At 42.0% G+C, this 13,091-nt stretch overlaps 1 protein-coding gene across 5 annotated transcripts in view; it reads right to left on the bottom strand.

The window, feature by feature from the left end:
* LOC126948346 (EGF-like and EMI domain-containing protein 1) overlaps nucleotides 1-13,091 on the bottom strand; it is a 126,952-nt gene that overhangs the window by 90,747 nt on the left and 23,114 nt on the right. For 2 of the 5 annotated variants that reach the window (XR_007723402.1, XR_007723403.1), the window contains exons 6-7: nucleotides 4,439-6,223; nucleotides 954-3,936 (exon numbers count right to left, since the gene is read on the bottom strand). The gene's annotated coding sequence lies outside the window, so the exon portion shown is untranslated. The remainder of the gene's footprint in view (nucleotides 1-953; nucleotides 3,937-4,438; nucleotides 6,224-13,091) is intronic. The other 3 variants (XR_007723405.1, XR_007723406.1, XR_007723404.1) reach the window with 3 other exon arrangements.

Raw genomic sequence — 13,091 nt, 5'->3', positions numbered from 1 at the left:
AACATCCCATGAATGCATAAAGCCAGAGACAGTCAATACTGGCATCTTGGAATACCTTTTTCCAAATGGCATATGCATCTACACACACACACATATACATCTATATATGTTACTTGTAATTGTACTATACAATAACTTTTATATTTATAAAAAATATAGGCTGGGCGTGGTGGCTCACGCCTGTAATCTCAGCACTTTGGGAAGCCGAGGCGGGTGGATCACAAGGTCAGGAGATCGAGACCCTCCTAGCTAACACAGTGAAACCTGTCTCTACTAGACATACAAAAAAAATTAGCCAGGTGTGGTGGCGGACGCCTGTAGTCCCAGCTACACGGGAGAATGAGGCAGGAGAATGGCATAAACCTGGGAGGCGGAGCTTGCAGTGAGCCGAGATTGTGCCATTGGACTCCAGCCTGGGCGACAGAGTGAGACACCATCTCAAAAAAAAAAAAGAAAAGAAAAAGAGAAAGAAAAAAAAAAAGTAATACCTACAAATTTGGAAAACCAAAACACCAATAACCATATTAAAAATTTTCAAAGTTTTTCTATGGTTAAGCATTAGCATCTTTGAATTACATTTGTTTGAATGATCAATCCTTAGATATAAATAAAATAATTCTAATTCTGGAAGTTGGTAGTGCCTTGGGTTGATTAGTTCACTTCAAAGAAGTGGTTGCCTAGCTTTAATCTTTCTGGATATAATTATCTGCAGTGTGATCTTTCTTCCCTTGCTCAAGCTAACAAGGGGACAGGAAGCAGCAGAGGCTAAGAAGACTGCATTAAATAACTTTATTGCCCTATGTCTCAGTTTCCTCACCTGTAAATAGGGGATTAATAGAGCTTATCCATCTTCTGAGGGCACTGGTGGATTAACTAATTAATAATCATATGATGCTGAACAAAGGCTGAGGATTATTATTAGAGAAGAAAAAAACTCTATCATCAGAGCATACCTTTCTGGCATCTGTTGCCTTGGTAACCAGATTTGCAGGTGCAACTACCATTTTTGGCACTGCATTCCAGGGTATTCTTCTCCACACACTGACATTCTGAAGTGCAGCCAGCTCCGTAGGCACCCTTGGGACAGTGTGCAAGCAAATTGAGGCAAAGCGGTCACCTGAAAACCACGCTTTGTTTATTTTAAATTGTTAGTGCATAGGCATGTAGTTCTGTGGGGCCTGATTATGGGGAAAACAAGAGGATCATCCTGACTGCCAAAAAAAAATAAGGAAACAAATGTCTTTTAAATCAGGCAATTCATTTGCTTTTTGGCAACTGGACGTGAACAGTGAAGCCTGAACTACTTAAAAGGCTTTGGTGCTTCCGGGAGAGAAATTGCTTCTCAATGTGCTCCATTGGTGCCTATAGTTAATATTCTCCAAAGAAAGCTAAGGCCTGCCAGGCCCCATATTCATCCTGCTGCAGCATGGAGATGACGGACAAGCACTTATGAGAAGGCTGGCCGTTATTTTCATTCCCTTCTATTCTATGGTAATCGGAAATAATTTTACATCGTGTAGATAACACAAAGCTTTCATGGTGACAGCAGCGTTATCTTGGCCACATCTTTGGCAAATGGTACTTGCCTTCCTTTCATTATTTTCTCTATGCCATTGAGTATTAGGGATGGAAGGCAGCACAGGAATTCTAATACGAAAAAGTCGCACCTTTGCATTCAGGAAAACATATCCATAGTTTTCTCTTTGAGAAGTGTTACAGCAATTCAATTCCTTTTCTGAAATATCCCTCTGACATTTTTTTCTCCCCTATTACAGATGTCCAAGTGACATATCAAGTAAAAAATCCTTCAAGTTGGCCTCCAGGCTCAAGGTAATTGCATTGTGTGCCCACATAGGCTTTGCTGTAGAAAGCTGCTTAGAGAGAACCCTTGACTTTCCAGTGGATGGAAAGAGACATTGGTAGAGATCATTCCAAGTGATGGTTATGATGCCACCATGTAGGACCATCCTAGTCCCAGTTGCCAGGGATAGTACAGAGTTACCTCTAAAGTTAACAGAGTCTTTTTCAGGTTTCCCAATGGAGATAACAAATTATATGATCCTCTATTTCCTTTTCTATGGCTTCCAAGTTTTAGATCCTTTCCTACACCCACCAGGTCCCAGGGTCTCTCAGGCCATTGCCTGCCTTAATGTAGGTCTCTTCTTGCTCATTCCTAAATCCTTGCTCAGGATTGTCCTTCATGCCCTATTCTTTCTGGTTCAGCACATAGAATTATGGTTCAGAAGACAACACAGACACAGAGAAATGCTTAAATGTGACCATTTGTATCTTAAGAACATCTCCTTACTGGAATATATTTGGAAATAAGGAAAAGTGAAAGAAGTAATCTCTCACACAGTGCCCATGCAGGGGTTGTAAGGCATTGAAATGTGTTCACCAAAAATTCATATGTTGAAGTTCTAACCCTTCAGTACTTCAGAATGTAAATTTATTTGAAACGGAATCATTGCAAACATAAGTAGTTAAGATGAAGTCATACTGGAATAGGATGGCCTCTAATTCAATATGACTACTGTCCTTATAAATAGGGAGTATTTGTATGCAGAGACATGTACCATATGAAGATTGAAGTTATGTTGCCACAAGCCAAGGAACTACCAGAAACTAGGAGAGAGGCCTGGGACAGATCTGTCCCTAGCACCTTCAGGGGGTTGTGGACACCTTGATCTTGGATGTCTAGCTTACAGAACTACAAGGCAATAAATTTCTGTGGTTTAAACCATTCAGTTTGTGGTACTTTGTTATGGCGGGACTAAAAAAAGAATATATAGAGTTGCAAACTCAAGTTCCTGAAGTCCAGGAAAGTGACATTAATCAATAAATCTTCAAGTCCAAGCAATAAGGGAGCCGCAAAGAACTAGAATGTATCTGTTTTTCCTAAAGATAGTCATATTCACAATGCTAACTACCACCACCACCAACAACACAACAAACATATTTGCTGAATTTTTTCCTGTGCCTCAACTCCTCACAGCATGCAAATGAATAAATATCTACTATGCCAATATTATTAAACCCTAAAAACTTCAACCTGATGTTTCTGAAAAGTTAGCCCTTTAGGTTTTTGACCAGATCAATAATGATTCAATTATTTTTGCCATAATATCTGATGTAACCTTTTTACATATTCTAAAGTTAATACTAAAAGTAGGATGTGTCTTGTTACACTAGGGGAACAATAATACAAATATTATCTTTTTTTCTAGGTCAGTCTTCTTCTCTTGGCATATCCTAGGAAGTATATAACATTCTGGAACATACCATCTGCACCTCTATTGCTCATGGTTTCCCACACCTTTCCCCTTCTCTTCTATGTTGCTTGTCTAAGCCTAATGTTTCCTCATGCTCCAGGTTCAGTGTTCTGAGATGGCTTCACTGACTTTCTTATTGATATATTTATAATTTATCTTTCCTATGGATACGGCTTTTATAAAATAGACAAGAATCATGGACATTCACTAAAAATAAAACATAAGACTCTAAAAGGTGTCTGTTATTAAGAGATGGCTATGGTATTGAGTCGTTCTACGGTTAGAATGTTTTTGTCCTCCCAAAATTCATACGTTAAAATCCTAACTCCCAGGGCTATGGTATTAGCAGTGATTAAGTGATTATGTCATGAAGGTAGGGCTTTCATGAATAAAATTAGTGCTCTTAAAAGAGACCCCAGAGAACTGCCTTGCCCCTTCCACCATGCATGAGAACACAGTGAAAAGATGCCATCTAAGAACCAACAAGTAAGCCCTCCCCAGATACCAAATCTGATGTCTTGATTTTAGTCTTCCCAGTCTCCAGAACTATGAGAAACAAGTATTTGTTGATTATGTACAACCTGGCTTATGGCATTCTGTTGTAGCAGCCCAAATGGACTAAAATACTGAAGTTCAATCGGGAAAGATTTTCAGAGGCATTAGTCTGTCAACAAAAAGAGAAGAGGATGTGAAATAGGTAGAGGATCAGGGTGAAGATGGTTTCAGGCTCATAGATACTTGCACATAGCATCAAGGTGGGATGGAGAACATTCAGAATTATCCCACTGGGAGAAATTCCAAAAGTTACTGCTGGGTTCAAGTATTTCTTAGTGATTGTGTTTTCTTGCATCCTTTGAAAAATGTGATTAATAGTCAAAATGCAAAATTAGACATCTTAGAGAATGAGACTGCTTCACCCTGGAACAGAGAAATAAAAGAAACTTGTTCTGGCCCAAGGTATTCAACTTTGGTAAAATATCAAACGTCTATTTAAACAGACTATTAACAATCCACTCCCATTAGTTAAGGTAAATATTAACCAGATGTAAAACAAAATTAGAAACATTTTTCTTTCATTTATCAAAATCTAGATTCTGTAATTCAAAGAGGCTAAATGCTATAATATATTTGTCATATGTATAAAACTATAAAAAAACATTTTTTACCCTCTTCCTTTGTGTGACAGTAGTCTCTGCACTTTTCTGTGCTTTCATGTTTTACGCACAGAGCAAATTAATTGCCTGCAAGTTACGCAGATGACAAAACCACCTCACACATACGGGTGCCATACATCCTGTGGCAACGGCCATTGTTGGCACAGTTACATTTCCTTTTGCAGTTCTTCCAAAAGAACCCTTTTGTCCATCCTGGAGGGTGAGAGGACAAATGAAGAAAATATTAACCCACATGTAAAACTTGCTAGAGTTATTGTTATAGGAAGTCAGGAGATTGAGAAAGGTGCAACGTTTCTAATCTGGTTGAAGTGAGGCTAGAGAGATCTTTTAAAAACCACCAAGATGATTCTGTATCCTCTGCTTAAAATCCTACAATGACTCGTCATTGCTGTCAGGTCAAAAATACCAAACTTAATAAGACTGGGGCCCCTGAGCTTGCTGACCTCATGTTGCACTACCCTCTGCCTGTCTGCCTGTGCTCCGCTGGCCTCTGCAGGTTTCATAGTGCATCCCATGCCTTCCTGTTGCCTCTTAATCAGGAAAGCCCTTTCCCCACTCTTCCCATGTTTTATCTCTCCACATTTTGCAGGCTTTTGCTTAAATGTCCCTTCTCCATAAGTCTCTGTCCCAGGCTCATACAGTCTGCGTTGTCCTCATGGTCTCACCTCCAACCACATATTAATATCTAACTTGTAATCCCTACCAGTATTTGTAATTTATGGTTGCCTTGAACAAAATCACATGTTCCACATGGAAGCACAATAATATATATTTTTTTCCTTTTTGCTATCATATCATAATGTCTGGTGCCATTCCTTGCAACCACTTAATGTATTTTTTAAATAAATAAATGAACATTGCTCACAAAGATAAGTAACTGAAATGCCAGCAGGAACCTTACTGCATCTCAGAAAGTGAAGTAAACTTGGTTTCCAACTCCCCAATTCCATCAACTGTGAGAAGCTAATAAACTCCTCATGATTTCTGGCAATCCCTAGAGACTTACATCCTCATTGACTCTGTGCCTTCAGCTTTTGTGCCTGTACAATCAGGTTCTTTTTTTGTGCTTTATTAACCCATGTAGGAATTGTTGCCTCTTCACTGGTTTACACACACACGCATACACACACACACACACACACACACACACAATCTATGCACAGTACTCATTGGTATTTTGTGAGTTTTTTATCTATCATCTCTTTTTCTCTTTTTCTCTCTACCTCCTCCCCTTTTCTTCTCTAATTTTCATCTGTCTTCCTCCCTGGTTTCCCCAAGGAGCTCCATTGTTCTTCATTTTGTTATGCAGAGAAAATAACTTCTCCTAAGCTCCTACATCTAAACCTGTACACATAAATGTAAGTTTTTGCTCGGTAGAAGAAAAAGGCTTTCTCTGTAAGAGGATTCATCCTGCTTAGATCACAGTTGGAGATTTAAGTATCACTTATTTTGTTGTTACACATGTCATTGTGTAACAACAAATTGTACTCTTTTATATAGAGAGAGACACAGCTTTCACAGCCTTTTACTTCTTCAGAAAAAGGCCATTTTGAAAAATACACATGCAACTTTCACTTAGTTTATTTCCCATTAGAAACCCCAAGAACTTAAGGAGTAATCTTACTGACTGGCACCAGACCTTCCTTCCGTCTTTACAAGTTTTCCCATGAACCCCTGGGGGGCTCTGGCACTGCCCAGTCAGAAGATCATAGGTGCCTCCATTCTGACAATTACAGATGCTGCCACATTCTTTCTCACTGGTCTCTGGGGAACAAGCTATGAAGAAAATAGAGAAGATGAACAAGTAATGGAACATACGTTTTCTGATACAAATGGAGGGAAAAAATAGCTTGTCTTTCTATCAGGATAGATACCAAGTAATTAAAAACTCAGTAGCTTACAGACCCAGGAAAAATTTCTGGCATGTTCCTAGATTGTATAGCATAATCACTCCCGTGGGATTACTGATACAGCTAGTTAAAATAATGATGACTGAAGAAATTGCTAACAAGCTTCAAATGCAAAATTTATCTCATTTCTTAAACTCTAACCCTCACACTTTAAAAGCTACCCAGGCATCTTTGCTGTACAATTCTAACCAACCCTAAGGAGAAACAAACTGCATCTTCCATTTTGAAAACTGAGGGAAAATGCTTTTAAAATATCATGTATTTTTAACCGGGAATGAATGCAGCTGAGGTTCTCATGGGGGTCCCAAGGTAGTTTGCATTGTCAAAGATAAGGTAAAGTCAGGGAAACAACAGTTTTCATTAGTTTGTTGGTATTTTTGTTTTTAGTGCTCTATAAAAACGATAAATTGGGAAAAATGTCAGTGACCATATTTTAATGTAAGCACATGTAGCTTACATCAAAATAATTTCAGTAATCATTGTAATTGAAATTTTGTCATAATAGGCTAAAAGTTATAAAATTACATTTATAAAATCTGCTCCATTCACCCCCTGTTCCCATTTCAGATGGTAATATGGAACTTGCCTTCTTATTCACCCTTTTCTTTGCTTTCAAGCCATAGGCTGCTATGAAAGGGAAAAAAGGAAAGAATAAAACAAAAAGGAGAGACTAGCAACAAACATTTGCTGTGGCCTATATTATTAATTCACATTTTGTAAGCGTTTGCGTTTTAATAGCAACTACAGAAGGGGCAATTTTAAAAAACTGACCTGCAAAATGAAGCTAAGGAAGTTTAAATGGCTTGCACAGTGTCTGGATTATGGCAAGTCATCAATATAGATAAACCAACACTATAATTTGACACTCCCTCACAAAGTAAATGGCGATTATCGCACAGTCTATAGATTTGCCAAATACTTCATTAGATCAAACAGTGCAGAGATTCTGGGGAAGAAAAATGTAAAACAAACACATGTCCCAAACCACAGCTGGATGATGTAAAAAAAAGTCATAAATCTCTCCTCCCATGTTTTAGTCTACTCATTTGTCATACGAAAAATACTCCTATCTTTCCTTTCCACCAGATAGAGTCTCACAATAATAAATGATTTCAATATGAAATCTTTCATAAGAAATGGGGTCCTAAAAATGTGCTTTTAAAATTAAATAATATGTGGTCATTTTAAAATTGTTTCAATATAATTATTTGAAGAAACCTCTAAGAAATCAAAGTAGATATTTTCATTATAGACTAATAAATATATTGGGCTAGAAGATCTACTCAATGGGAAAACTGACTTCAAGATCCCTGTTGAAAGTTCTTTTTTTCATTTCTTTTGCTGCATTTGAAAAGCTGACAATCTTAAAAATGTAGCCAATGAATAACTGGTCTCTTCTGCTTATTGTAGATTAAAGGGATTTATTTTTATTATTATTGTTTTTTGTAGAGACTAGGTCTTGCTATGTTGCCCAGACTGGTCTCAAACTCCTGGCCTCAAGTAATCTTCCTGCCTCAGCCTCTCAGAGTGTTGAGATTACAGACATGAGTCAGCACCCTTGGCCAACAGGGATTTTAAAGAAAATATTCCCACTCCCTCTTTTTGTTAAAAAAAAAAAAAATGAACAATTGTTTCTCGTTTCTCCAAAATGGATTGTTCTGTTTTCATTTTTGTAGAAGACATAAAAGAAGGTTAGAGAGAAAGTGAAAAGAAGATAGAAGTTCTGCTTTCAGGGGTAGACTCCCCTTTATTGCAACATGTAAATATTTAAGAGATCCCCAAAGTTTTCTAAAGCCAAAGATGCCATCTCATTTTTATTTTATCAGCAAGCTCATTTTCAATATTTTAATATTAATTTTATATCAGAGATATTTCATTCTTATGTGTTGGAGATATATTTTTTCATTATTTTATTTTTTAAATTTATTGCTGTTTAAAATATTTTTTTTAGTTTTTAATTTTTTATTTAGTTTATTTTATTCTTATTTGAGATATATTTTTTAGTTTTTTTTATTATGTTAGAGATCAAATATTGGGAGATGCATACTTGCCAATAAAACTTACAATATAAGGTAAATATTGACTTACTAGTAGACATATAATAATATTTATTTGATCCCAATTTTATATACTTGAGTGTGTCAAGTTGCAGGTCAATATAGCTGGGAGTTTCAACACCAAGTTTTATCCATGTGTTTGAAACTAGGCCGCATAAAACTTAGAAATTAGGCCTCATAAAAAAAGAACTTAAAAAAATTAACACCAGGTGGCTCTGGATAGGGTCCCACCCTGCCTCGATAGGGTCCCACCCTGATAGGGTCCCACCCTGCCTCGAAGTTCCCGGAATCAACAACTCCAGGAAAAAAACCTCATAAGGTCCTGCTCTAACCAATTAGAACAAGACACCTTGCTCAGGCCATAGACAGACCCAATTACCACGCGCCTAAAGCTTTGTTTGAATTTCGCGCCCTAAGCTGTGTTTGAACTTGTGTTTGCCTATATAAACAGCCTGTAACAAGCAGTCGGGGTCCCAGGGCCAACTTAGAGCTTGGGACCCTAGCGCGCTAGTAATAAATAACTCTCTGTTGTGAATCTCGTGTCGGTGATCCTTCGCGGCGACCCCTGCCCAGGAGGGAATCGACAGTTCGGTTCCAACATTTGGTGCGTTGGCCGGGAAGTGGGGTCGTCCGAGGACCCCCGACCCATCTGGGGGAGACCCATCTGGCCCGGGCCACGGACTGCTGACTGAACGGACCTACCAGGTACTTTCGTTTTGTTCTGTCTGTCTTGCCGGCTAACTCTGAACTCTGGGGAGTACTCCTTCTGAATTAAGTGGGGAAGGGGGACAGACGTGTCCGGCACCTTCCCACTTACGCCCTGGGGGACGCCCTGGCGGTAGTCTGGGAGAAGGCTGACAACTCAGTCAGCCTCCTTAAATCTGTAGGCAGGTCGCCCCTGCCGTCTGAGTATTTTATGATCTTGTGGCGCCACTCTCTGGCCGTGCGGCTTCTCCTTACTTGTCTGGTCTTTGTTTTTGTTACTTTCGTTTTGTCCTTGTTATACGTGGACGAAATAAGACAGACGTTGACGACTCCTTTGTCTCTGACCCTGACTCACTTCCCTGATGTTCGGGCTCGAGCCCACAACCTCTCCATAGAAGTCCGTAAGGGACGATGGCGAAAATTCTGCTCGTCCGAGTGGCCTACCCTCCATGTTGGGTGGCCCCGGGACGGAACATTTGACCTCCCAATTATCTTACAGGTTAAAGCAACAGTGATGGATCCTGGGCCACACGGACACCCAGACCAGGTGGCCTACATAATTACTTGGGAGGATCTGGTCCGAAACCCTCCCTCTTGGGTGAAACCCTTCCTCCATTCCCCTTCCCCACCCCAGTCTACCCTTCTTGCCTTAGAAGCCCCCCCCAAAAAAAAAAAAAATCGGAAACCAGACCCGCATAAGCCAGTCCTCCCAGATGAACCCCAGAGGGATCTCCTCCTTCTTGACACCCTGCCTCCTCCACCTCAAAACCCCCTTCTGAGACCTCCACCTTATGCTTCACCCTTGCCCCCTGTCTTGTCCCCAGCTCTTTCCTCTACCGCCTCGGCCCCTACCCTTTCTCTAACTTCTCCCTCGGCCCCTCCCTCCACCCCGTCTCCTTCGCCAGCCCCGCCCAAACTCACCCCTCGGACGCCACCACCGACACCTCCTCGTCTCCGCTTGCGGCGAACTGAGGACCCAGATGGCCCTTCCACTTGGCAATCCTCCCTTTTTCCCCTCCGTACCGTCAATCGCACGGTCCAGTACTGGCCCTTATCTGCCTCTGACCTCTACAACTAGAAAACCCATAACCCTTCCTTTTCCCAAGACCCCCAGGCCCTAACCTCGTTAATAAAATCCATTCTCCTCACTCACCAGCCCACTTGGGATGATTGCCAGCAACTCTTGCAGGTCCTCCTAACCACTGAAGAAAGGCAGCAAGTCCTCCTGGAGGCCCGGAAAAATGTGCCAGGACCAGGAGGCCTCCCAACCCAACTTCCCAATGAAATAGACGAGGGATTTCCCCTCACCCGCCCAGACTGGGACTATGAAATGGCACCAGGTAGGGAGAGTCTCCAAATCTATCGCCAGGCTCTGTTGGCGGGTCTCAAAGGGGCAGGAAAGCGCCCCACAAATTTGGCCAAGGTAAGGACCATAACTCAGGAAAGGAATAAAAGCCCGGCAGCCTTCATGGAAAGGCTTCTGGAAGGGTTCCAAATGTATACCCCATTAGACCCAGAGGCCCTAGAACATAAGGCTACCATAACTATGGCATTCATAGACCAAGCTGCATTAGATATCAAAGGAAAACTCCAAAGACTAGATGGAATCCAAATCTATGGATTACAGGAATTGGTTAAGGAGGCAGAAAAAGTGTATAATAAGAGAGAAACCCCTGAGGAAAAGGAAGCCAGGTTAGCGAAGGAACAGATGGAGCGAGAGGATCGTAAGGACCGAGTGAGGGATAAGCATTTAACAAAAATCCTGGCGGCAGTTGTGAGAGAAAAAGGACCAGGGAGAGAGGGAGAGAAGCGGAGGCGGCCGGCTGGCCCCCGTGTCTTCGCATCATGGCAGCCACCGCTATGCTGGTCAAGGACTCTGCTAAGTTAACCCTTGGGCAGCCACTAACTATTATTACTCCACATGCTCTAGAGGCCATAGTGCGGCAGCCCCCGGACCGGTGGATAACCAACGCACGCCTAACTCACTACCAGGCCCTCCTACTGGACACGGACCGCGTCCAGTTTGGCCCTCCGGTCACCCTAAACCCTGCTACGCTGCTGCCGGTACCAGAAGACCAACCAAGCCCACACGATTGTCGGCAAGTATTGGCTGAGACCCATGGAACACGGGAAGACCTTAAAGACCAAGAACTCCCAGACGCGGATCACACCTGGTACACAGACGGCAGCAGTTACCTTGACTCAGGTACCCGGAGGGCGGGAGCGGCGGGTAGTAGATGGCCACAACACCATTTAAGCACAATCACTACCTCCTGGCACGTCTGCACAGAAGCCTGAGTTAATAGCACTAACCAAGGCCCTAGAGCTGTCCAAGGGAAAGAAAGCTAACATTTATACTGATAGCCGGTATGCCTTTGCAACGGCTCATACTCATAGAAGTATCTATGAAAGAAGAGGTCTCCTAACCTCAGAAGGAAAGGAAATCAAGAACAAAGTTGAAATAATTGCCTTATTAAAAGCCCTTTTTCTTCCTCAAGAAGTGGCTATAATTCACTGCCCCGGGCATCAAAAAGGACAAGATCCAGTCGCAGTAAGAAACAGACAGGCTGACCAAGTGGCCAGGCAAGCCGCCATGGCGGAAGTACTAACCCTAGCCACAGAACCTGACGAAACCAGCCACATAACTATTAAACATACTTAAACCCTGGGAGACCAGGAAGAAGCAAAAGCCATAGGGGCTATAGAGAACAAAGACATTAAAAACTGAGAAAAAGGAGGAAAAATAGTCCTTCCCCAAAAGGAGGCCCTGGCAATGATCCAGCAGATGCATGCCTGGACACACTTGAGTAGTCGAAAAGCTAAAATTACTGATTGAAAAAACTGACTTTCTAATCCCAAAGGCAAGTACCCTCGTAGAACAAGTGACATCTGCCTGTAAGGTCTGTCAGCAGGTAAATGCTGGGGCTACCCGAGTGCCAGAAAGGAAACAAACTCGTGGTAATCGCCCAGGAGTCTATTGGGAAATAGACTTCACTGAAGTAAAACCTCATTATGCTGGATATAAGTACTTACTAGTGTTTATAAATATATTTTCAGGATAGGTAGAAGCCTACCCCACCCGGCAAGAAACGGCACACATGGTAGCCAAGAAAATTCTGGAAGAAATCTTTCCTAGATTCAGATTTCCCAAGGTAATTAGGTCAGATAACGGGCCGGCCTCCGTTTCTCAGGTAAGTCAGGGGCTCGCCAGGATATTGGAAATTAATTGGAAATTACATTGTGCCTATAGACCCCAGAGCTCAGGACAGGTAGAAAAAATGAATAGAACAATAAAAGAGACCCTTACTAAATTGACCTTAGAGACCGGTTTAAAAGATTAGAGACGCCTCCTATCCTTAGCTCTGTTAAGGGCCCGAAATACGCCTAACCGTTTTAGACTCACTCCATATGAAATCCTCTACGGAGGACCTCCCCCTTTGTCAACCTTGCTTAACTCCTTCTCCCCCTCCGATCCTAAAACTGACCTACAGGCTCGGCTAAAAGGACTCCAAGCAGTACAGGCCCAAATCTGGGCCCCCTTGGCAGAACTGTACCAACCAGGACATCCACAGAGCAGTCACCCCTTCCAGGTGGGAGACTCTGTCTACGTTAGACGGCACCGCACTCAAGGACTAGAGCCTCGGTGGAAAGGACCCTACATTGTTCTCCTGACCACGCCCACAGCCATAAAGGTTGACGGAATCTCCACTTGGATCCACGCATCCCACGCCAAGGCTGCTCCAGAGACGTCCGGACCAACACCACTTGAGACATGGAAACTCCGACGCTCCGCGGACCCGCTCAAGATAAGACTCTCTCGTATCTAACTCCTTGCTTATTGTTTGCCCTTCTTCCCTGCGCCATCTCTAGTGTAGTTTTTGACGCTAACCCCCACCGACCATTTAGCCTGACCTGACAGATAATTAATTTTAATAATCAAGAGGTCTTAAATAAGACCTCCGAGAATGCTCC

This window comes from Macaca thibetana, chromosome 2 (assembly GCF_024542745.1).
Source record: "Macaca thibetana thibetana isolate TM-01 chromosome 2, ASM2454274v1, whole genome shotgun sequence".
In the NCBI taxonomy this organism is placed as follows: domain Eukaryota; kingdom Metazoa; phylum Chordata; class Mammalia; order Primates; family Cercopithecidae; genus Macaca; species Macaca thibetana.
This window is presented reverse-complemented; position numbering and strand designations above follow the sequence as displayed.